This window comes from Bactrocera dorsalis, chromosome 1 (genome assembly GCF_023373825.1).
Source record: "Bactrocera dorsalis isolate Fly_Bdor chromosome 1, ASM2337382v1, whole genome shotgun sequence".
Lineage (NCBI taxonomy): Eukaryota > Metazoa > Arthropoda > Insecta > Diptera > Tephritidae > Bactrocera > Bactrocera dorsalis.
In genome coordinates, this window is record NC_064303.1 from 114,250,587 (window position 1) to 114,260,909 (window position 10,323).

A 10,323-nucleotide genomic window follows, 5' to 3' on the forward strand; every position below is an offset into this window, starting at 1 on the left:
TAGTATTAGACGTGGGTTGCAATCTTTGCTGCATTGCGGAAGTCAATAATTCTGTTCCGTGTTGCGAGCACTTTGCATGACATTAAGATACAAACACACACGTTTACAATACGAAGAGTGAGTAATTTACGGGACTCCTTGCCGAAGAAACGGCGGATCAAATATGAAACGAAATGAAATATGAAATTATAGAATTTCTTTTTTTGGTCGGTCATCCTCTAGTAGATGGGTAGGTATGTAGAGCGGCTGTCTGCCGACGCATCTACGTAGGTCTTTAGCAGACTCATTGTAAAACAACTGAGTCTAAGATCCCTTCAGTTTATTGTTTTCTTTCTGAACCACTTCGGGTTTCTTATGTAGTTCATCGATACAAAAAGTTTTATCTGTGAAAGCTTCGAAATATCGTCAAGAAACCCTCCACCCACGGCACTGCAGAGGCCATAACTTCTGTAGTTATGTGTTGCCTAGTGAACAATACTAACACTGTCTTGCTAGCTTAGACCTCAGGATAAGGCTCATCGATTTATGTCGTCTAATATTGCTTTCTTAAGGTTTACGAGGGTATTGGGGATTGATCTCTAACCGATACCGCCAATCCGATCATTCCATTTGTATAGTAGCTAAATGCCATAGTGGTCCGAAATGTACAATTTCTTCGGAGATTGCATTAATACCTTAAATTATGCCAAAATTCATGAAGATATCTCGTCAAAATTAAAATGTTTCATACAAGCGCTTGATTCTGCTTGTTCAGTTTGTATGACAGTTACATGTTCCAATATCAACGGTCCCGACACATGAGCAGCTTCTTACTGAGAAAAGGACAGGTGCAAAATTTCAGATCGATATTTCAAAGACTGAAGGAAAATTCGAATTCACTGAGGTAAAATTCATTCTAATTCGACTCAGCAAAACAATTTCTCGTATTTAGAGCAAATTTACCATTTTCTTACTCACATATAAACTAATATTTTTATATTATTTATTATATATTATAATAGTTTTTCTACATTATATAGTCTTAAAGACATGTTCCCATGTAGCAGGGGCCAATATACAAACACGTCATTATGTTATCATACATGTTTCCTGCCCACTCTTGCTGCTGCTGTGCGGCCCGCTCCCATAAATTATACATAATATTTCACTTTAGCGTGCATTGCTTGGCTCGAGAGCGATCTTTATCTCGCCAAGCGCTTTGTTGTATCTCTAAACGCTTTTTATGATGTGCCATGACGTTTCGTTACGTTCGTTATGTTCATTATGTTCGTAAGTGTTCATCACCGCCAAACGTGTTCGTTCTCAGTTGATAATTTAAGTATTTTACGACCCACTGAAACCGGCCACAAACTATTTACACACAACAAAGTGCATATATACAAATGGATATACACTTATGTGGCTCGGTTGCTGCTGGCTTAACGCTAGCCAAGCCACATTCGAGCGCAGTTGCCGTTGTTTTTGTATCGCATTAATATCGAAATTAAATGAACACGATTTTAAACGTTGATTTAACATTTTAATCGTCGTGTGCCCGCTCTGTGCCAGCGCTGCCCATGAATGTCAAATTTCCACCGATCGTGGATACGTCTGCTCATTTCCGTTTGCTACTTCACAACACCAACACGCTGTGACGAACGAAATTCTTGTGCGCTGTCTCTCAAACGCGCGGCCTCAAATTTCAATAATGAACGCCGTTATTGTAAATGCTTATGTTGATTGCCGTTGAATGATCATTTAATGGGCGTTTGATCATTCGATTTTAGTGTCGGCGAGGTGCTTGCTTTTAATATGCAGCGAAGTATATTGGTTTTGTTGTTAAAACTGAAGTGAGGTTGCCAGACAGGTTGTGTAGCGTAACATGCTTTTTATATTTTTCCGTGCATTAGCTAGTTTTTTACTAGTTTTAGCACTTGTACTGAGTTTAGAGCTTCTGGAAGTTGAGAAGCACTTTTTCGAGTCTATGTAAGTAGCGTACGTAATTCTGCTACCCAACAACTGAAGACCTGTACGAGATGTATTTTTTTTTTCATTTTTAAACTATTTTCAATATTAAATTTATAATTATTCACCAAAATTTCATCAAACTGGCATCATTACAAAAATATACGAAATTTGAGTGCCTTTAGCCACTATCCATATATTGAAGAGCCACAGTGGGCATGAAAAGAATACTTTGTTGAAATCATTAAAATCACATAGTTTATCGCCAACACCAGCATTCAGACTTGACAATATCATTGAAAACTGTCCAATTGATTTAATCCGTGCATTAAGTTTTCTGGCATAAGTTGCTGTTTGTCACGCTTAGAGTTCGGAGCATAACTCCAGCTTTAGCCCGCCTGCCTCCACTACTTTTCACTGGTTATTTGAATGTTTCTGTCTTTTGCCTGCCGCTTTTGTTCAGTGAAACCCGACACATTTGAATGACAATGATGTCTCACGACAGCATGACTGACTTTTTAAATAATCATTTGATGCTCTCTTCCCTTTGTATGCCACCACGCCGATCTGGACAATATTTTGACATTTTTAGTGATGCTGTCCACATCAAACGGACAATAGTTATTGACACTCGCTTTAGTTACACACACATTCACTTGTGATATATATTTCTATTTATAGAAATCTGGTCACGTGTAATATAAGTATATATTTATATCGACGAAACTAAAGAAAGTAAGAAATATGTTGAATGTGTTTATTATGTCAAGTCGGCTTTAAGGTTTTAGGTGCAGGTAGACATCAAAAACAATATCTAAAACAAAGACCAGTGTGGGTCAGCATAAAAAAATATTACTTTCTATACTATTTCATGCATGTATCAATATATTTAATAAATGGCTTGGTTATTAATAGCAAATGTGCTAAATATTCTCAAAGTGATACTTTGTTTATATATCTACATACATAATTTGCTTATGATCGCGCTTAAAACGGTAACAGCAATCTTTTTAATCTTAGGGATTATCGGGCAATCACTCTTTAGCAATTCGCATGCAAAATACATTGACAAGTAGCGGCTACTAATCAAAACATCGCTCAATTGAGACATCAAGCCAACCACAAAGCACCAAATATAGTTATGGCGTTCAAGAATCAATCCATTGTCCACATAGTTTAATACCTTGAAGCTCCTGAATGAATGTCTCTTATGAATGGTTCTTAGAAGTGGACTCTTCACTTTATTGAATGAATGTTGTTTTGAATTATGTTCAATATTTGTTTTTCGTTTTGTATAACTTTGTTACCGTTTAATATTGTGAGCGTATTAAGACATTAGGGGCACACTTAACTTGTGCTGAATGTTGCAGAGCGGCTTTCGTGCATTCTTTTACGCGGCTTATGATAATTTTATGTGGGTTCACAGTTTCGAAATTTTACATTATGACCCATTTCACTTTGTAACTTCCACATTTTTAATAATAGATAATCTCTAATAAAAAATGAAAAGGTCTGCGCTTTACCCCGAATACAGATTACAGTATACATACATATTTATGTGAACATATTTATGGCTTATTTGTGCCTTTATTGCGAAAATAAATGTGCTGACATGGATCTACACATTTCGGCTTTCTATTTTTATGGCGCTCAGCGCTGGCCGTGTGCTTCACTAAACAGCCTTTACAGCCATGAGAAATAAAAAGCTTGGCAAGTAATAATTTGTTTTATGATATGAAAAATATTCCTCAACAAAGCTGCCGAAATAAAATAAAATAAAAATGTGTACGCAAGTTCATAAAAACAAATCGCCATTATTTTTACAACCGCCGCACACACACATGCACATAAAAACACAAATACGCACACATACACATACACTATGTATGAGTAAAGTATCTACACAGGCAAGTACATACATATGTATGTGTGGCTTTAAAAAATTTTAAACAGCCGCCAGCAAGCTCCGCACCCGCTGAGGGCCAGACCACCGCTCACTCAATTAAATGAGCGTTATCTATGCGAACTTTTAAAGCGTTTACACATAAATCCTTGTAATTTTGTGCTGCTTATTTGCTGTTAACCCAAAACGCTTTGACAACCCATTCACCAACACATGCTTACACGTTCGCAGCCAGCAAGCGGCGAGCAGCAGCCAGCCACACCCATAGGCAGGCCAAGGAAAAAGTATCGATGAACAAAAAAGCAGCGTAACGGGACGAAAAGGGATTTGAAAATTCAACTGCAGCTTATATGGCTCATCATAAAAATAAATTTCACCCACACTGACGCCACGGAGTCTAAAGCGAGTTTCGCCTGTCAGTCCGACCATACCAAGTTTGCAACTGCCAGTCAGCGATGCGAAGCGGAGGCAGCAGCAGCAACAACAACGTGGCGCAAAGTTTATCAAAATACTGCTCCACCCCCCTCCCAACCACCAACAAGCTCACACAAAGTAATCTATTGCCCTACTCTTGCACCACGCGCCACCCACGTACGGCAGCACATCAACACGCACACGCTGGCTGAGCAGGACGCTCGTTAAAATGTGAATTTAAACGGAAAATGGCTTTTGAAAGAAAAAGGAGAAAAAGTTGGCGCAGAGAAACGTTCGCACAATACCTAAAATGGCGCATTAGCCAACACTTTCTTGCTGCACGGCGCTCGGGCGCTCAACTGCGGCAGGTACTTTGGATATTTTTGCGCACATTTTCATGCCACAAAACTTTTCGACGCGCTCTTTTACAAATTACCAACAACTTAATTTTTATTTTATTTTCAACGCAATGCTCAGCCGCCGCGCCCGCCAAGCACCCACCAACGCGTTGCCGCCTCATCGAGCCATCGAGCCAATGTAGCCTTTTGCGGCATAACGGTTACATCCAGCAAAGTTGTGGAGTTGAAAACGTTCGCAACATTTTCGTCTTTCGCGTCGCCGCCTCATTGAGTTGTTAAAGTGTTAGTGAGCTTTTTGGGGTTTTCACAATGTGCCGTTACGCATACGAACAAACACACTCACACGCGTTTCGGCTTACTTACCGAAAAGTAGATAACACATTGTAGGTACCGACATTGCGAAATGTACGCTGGCGAAAGGGATTCGCAAGTATCTGATGTGAGCATATATACATATGTATATTATATATAAATATGTATATAAAAGTACGTCCGTAGGTGCGAGGACGTTGCGCGCACACTGCCATTCCGGCTGATACCAGATAATCCAGTTGTAAAATGTCTGCTTTATATAAAAATTAACATTTTTAACAACCCTCCGCCCGCCTGCCATTTGGTATATATAGATCTATGTATGTATGTATGTATGTGTGTATGTGTATCCGCGGCATAATTTCACCAGCCGTTGCGTCACTCAGTAAGAATGTTGTGAAAACTCATTTTCATAAAATTAAGCGGCACTTGCTTTACCCCTTTTCCCACGCTCCGCTCCTCCACAGTGAACTAATTTTTGAAGCTATTTTATGCGAAGAGCTAAAATTCTCGACTCACTTAACTCGCTGTTGCCATGTAATTAGCCAAAATTACGATATGACGATCTAGTCTAATGACTTCCAAGCACTGATGACGGTACATACTTTTATATACTTATGTATATTATATACCAAGCACGTAACGAGTAGAATTTGAGCAGAAAATAGCTGCGAAAAGTAAATAGTTACTGGTCTTAAATAAGCGTCCATCCAAAAAAATATTTAAATATTTATATTAAGCACCATATTTTAAGAATAATAGAAATTTAGGAATGTGTCGTTAGTTTCGAAACAATTTACGCATTGATGCTAATAATACGATAAAAGCTTGCGACGTGGATTCCAAAATAGATTAGCTTGATTCTTTAGAAATAGTTTGCACAACAAACGGTAAAGTCAGCATCCACGAAGAAATATCCCCAAATAGGTTGAGGCTGATCGTCTTCTCCGGGGCCGGAAATATGATTCTCTGTAGTACTAAATTCAAGTTTAGAAAAATTCACCAAGCTACCTGGCTCTCTACGGATCGAAAAACTACCAACCAGATCATTCAAGTTGTGATAGATCGAAGACACGTCTCCAGTATATTAGACGTGCGTACGAGGTCCTAACATCGACACAGACCACTATCTTTTTGAAGCCAAGATACGCACCCGCCTCTATACAGTCAAAAAGCACTTCAACAAACCGAAGAAAGGTTCGACGTCGAGAAATTGAAATCATAACAGATGTTTCAACCGAAACCATTGGTTTTCGGAACGCGCAAAAGAACAGCTAGTACGACGAGGAGAGCCGTGTCGGAGCGGAAAGAAAACAGACTGCCTACGTACATCGCAACGTTACAATCGACCACAACACATAACGTCAGGAAAAGGCGAACCCGATTCCTTAATCGATCTGACGAACAACAAAGCGGAGGGGGCCAATGGATTGCCGCCCGAGCTATTCAAACACTGTGCGGAAGAACTGGTAAAGAGCATGCATCAGCTTCTTTGTAAAATATGGTCGGTCGAAAGTATGCCCAACGATTGGAATTTAAGTGTGCTCTGCCCAATCTATAAGAAGGGAGATCCCACAATCTGCACCAACTACGGTGAGATATGTCTCCTAAACATCGCATATAAGGTTCTATCGAGCATATTGTGTGAATCTTCTTTAAGAGTGTACAGCTGCTTGGGATGCCGATGATATTAATATCATTGACCTGAACACCCGCGTCGTTTGTTCTACTTTCTCCAGACTAAATAAGGAAGCAAAGCAAATGGCCCGCCGAGAGAAGCAGAGGAACAGGAAGACCTCCATTTCGTTGGAAATACCAGGTGAAGAAGGACCTGGAATTCCAAGTGGCGCCACATTGCGAAAAGAAGACGACTGGCGCGCTGCTGTTAACTCGGCTGTAATCGCGTAAGAGGTGTCTACGCCAGTAAAAAAGAAGAGGAAGTAGATCTATCCTATATGACCTCTAATTAAAATACAGTCCAGCTTGCCAGGACTTTTTTTTATTATTTTAGAAATTTCAAACATATAAAATGTGCATTTGAAAGCTGTTGAATAGCTCCGGGTTGTGGGTTATGACAGTCAAAAATGGCAATGTTCAATTTCGCTGCAATACTCCCAGCTTTATGAACATTGTGACTGTAGCGCTCCACACCTCACAGGTGTTGTTAATGTCCGTGGACTCGCTTTTTCTGATACACAATTTTAATTAAAAGCTCAACTGCGACGGACTACACGTAGCCCACGGTCGCTGGAACAGGCTCAAGGTGAACTTTTGACATTTTTAGTGTCGGCCAATAATAGGCGAACGACGTTTCTGTGCCCACGTAGGTAACTATTTATGATTAGTTAGTGAGTTTAAATATCAACTAAAACTTTGGCGGCAACTTAATGAACGGGAGTATATGCCACAACGTGCCTTTGCCGTGTGTGTGTGTTATGCGGCGTGTTTGGTTTTCTGCAGCTTCGCTTTTGTTTATTTGTGTCTTGAATGCGCCCGAAGCAGCCGCTGCCAATTGCATTCTGCACACTCAACTTCACACTTAACAAATTTGCGGCACAACAACAATAGCAACAAACTGCACTCCTTCAACGACCGAGCTGGCGATTGGAAACATGCGCATAAATCTTGGCGACCTGCTCTTGGCGGTTGCCCGCGTCTCGTGTGTGCATGCCTGTGAGTGGAAATTTCATAGCGCCGACAAAGCGCGCCGCCACCACACTTGCACTCGTAATTCCTGCACACAACGACCATTGCCTATGCAGTGGTTTTGGCGGTGGGTAAATGAATGAATGCAAGGCGCGAAATTGCGACGCGCCACCGAGTGACAACTGTGTCGGCTACTGTGCGCGCGCATGCGCAGCCATAAAAATATGCTCTACAGTGACGGTTGTGGAAGGTGCACCGTGCATGGTGGCACTAACGCCGCCGCTGCAACTACTCTTCGCCGAGCTACTGGAGTTAAAGCCTCTGGAGGAGATCTTGCCGATTTACATACAAGTAGATATTGGCACAAGGATTTGCGCAAACGTCAGCTCGAGTGCAAGAGGCGTTGCACTCGCCAGCTAGGCAAGCCCAGGCTGCAACAGGCGGCTAGGTCGAGCGAAACATAAAAGCCACGAAATGGTTACTTAAAACTGAAATAAATATTATTTATGCGCGCATTTGCATTTTTCCAATTTTTAACACCTCCGGCGGTCATCAAGCATACTCAAAAACACCAGCGCACCATGATCACACACACACACCTAGGTACGCGTGAGGTTAACAGCAAAGCAGTGTTCGACACAGCCGTTGAAATTAACAGCTTATGAACAAATGAATTTATGAAAATGTCACTATATTTCTATGTTCTTATTCAGAAGTTAACGGCCTGACCTGTTTGCTGAGTTTTCATGGGACACACTACGCAATAAAAGGAAATTGACTGCCCTATTTCATATTTAACCGCAAAAAATGAACCGCGGTCCAGCATTATACTTCCATTCATATCCTAGGTACATATACATATATACTATACTTACATATATGCACTGAATATTCATAGATACAAACCGGGAATCTCTAATTGGCCACGAATCCACTGTGCTGATAACAGCCGACGTCGCACCCAGTTGAGCCCCACAGCCGCCGCGAAATCAGCCGAATTCGTTGGGCCGACAAGTGGGCCGAGTATGAATTTGCCACTCTGCCACCACCGACAAATAAAACAAAGCAGAATTGCGGCAGTTGTTGTACAATAACAGCAACACAAGAACACTGCTACTCCGGACAGCAGCAGGTGTGGCATGTAGCTGTGTTGTTGTCATGTTGCATATTAATAGCGCTCGAGGGTGCGTTGAAATTATGCCATCAAATTGGTTTCATATCAGAAAGGTGATGTTCAGTGCTGCCGCTCTGACAATATACGATGCACTGCTTGATGGGCAAATTTAGATACAAGTGGGCTGAAAACATGCGCCACAACAACTCTAGTACATACAACAGCAACAAGATGCCACACTATACATAAAAAGTGCCACAACAACACTCATTCATCGAGGCAACTGTGTAGCGCATGATTTATAATTGCTCGGGTATGTACGTGATTATCTTAACCCTTTGTGGTGCGGTGGCCGCTGAGTGCCAAAATAAAACACTCTTAAGGTTAAATAAGACGTAAGACCGAAGACTTTCCAGTTTAAATTTTTGTTATTGGGGAGTTGCTGACTTTTCTAATCAAATGATTTACTTCGAGTATCGTTAGTAAGTTGTTTTCAGCTTTTCGGCAGAAGTATGCGAACGGGTTAAGCGTTTGGAAATCACAGCACCTCTTTAAGCCCGCAAAGGCAATTGCCATGCATAAGAAGTGAAACATCAAAAATAATTATGCATTTTGCCACAATTTAAGTCTTGCTATAACGAACACAACGTCGTACAATTAAATAGGAACAGCCGAAACGCTCAAGTGATCAAAGCCAGAGCCAGTAGGTGTTGCGCCTTACGCCCAGCATTATTCGAGCAAAATAAATCCAAAAGTTCACATCGAAAGCAAAACGACAACACAGCGGCAGCAGAGGAGTGAAACTGCGCATACGCGCTTCCTCATTCATCGCTCGAGGATACATCATTCACCACGCAGCCTCAACGCCTTTTTCTGCACACTGCAACGAGGTCGCCAGCAACAGTCGGGCTTGCCGACAAACGCGATTAACAACGCCATCGGACACTGCTGCAGCCACAGCTTCAGCTACACACAGAGCTGATCGCCGCTGCAGCCGCCGTCGCCGTTGGCCAAAATTGGTAGGAGTTGATGCGTTGATGCAATTACACCATAATATTCACACTTTGCGAGGTGAGAAAATTGCTGGCTATTAAAAAATCATAATATCAAGACGGATCGAAGAAGTCGTCAGGTTGGCAAGGCGCATTTGTGCAGCACAGAAGACGCTCTTTCAAAACCGGCCGCTTGTCAAAGCAAGTCCTACATAAGGATGTCGGCTAGCGCTCAAAACACGCGGCATGACATACGATGTTGCTACGTTGCGTTCTTCCTAAATGGCATGCGGATCGCAAGGATGATGATGTTGATGATGATACTCGGTTGCTGATGATCAGCGGTTGCGTGTGTCTTTCAAGCAGCCGCAGCCACACATACAGACACGTTCGCAAGCGATTGCTGGGCTATAAAATGGGCGCGACGCACGGTCTAAGCGGGTTTGGCTGCCGTGGCAGTCATTGAACGCCCCTTTTCGCTGAATTATGCAACAATTTTGGCATATTCTTTCCATGCGGTTTTATTGTTAAGTCTTATTAGGTTAAATGTTCAAACATACATACATACAATATACATATTTGTAGGGCTATATTCCGAAATTTTTAATTTTGGAAGCTTTCTTTGTGTTGCCAACCACT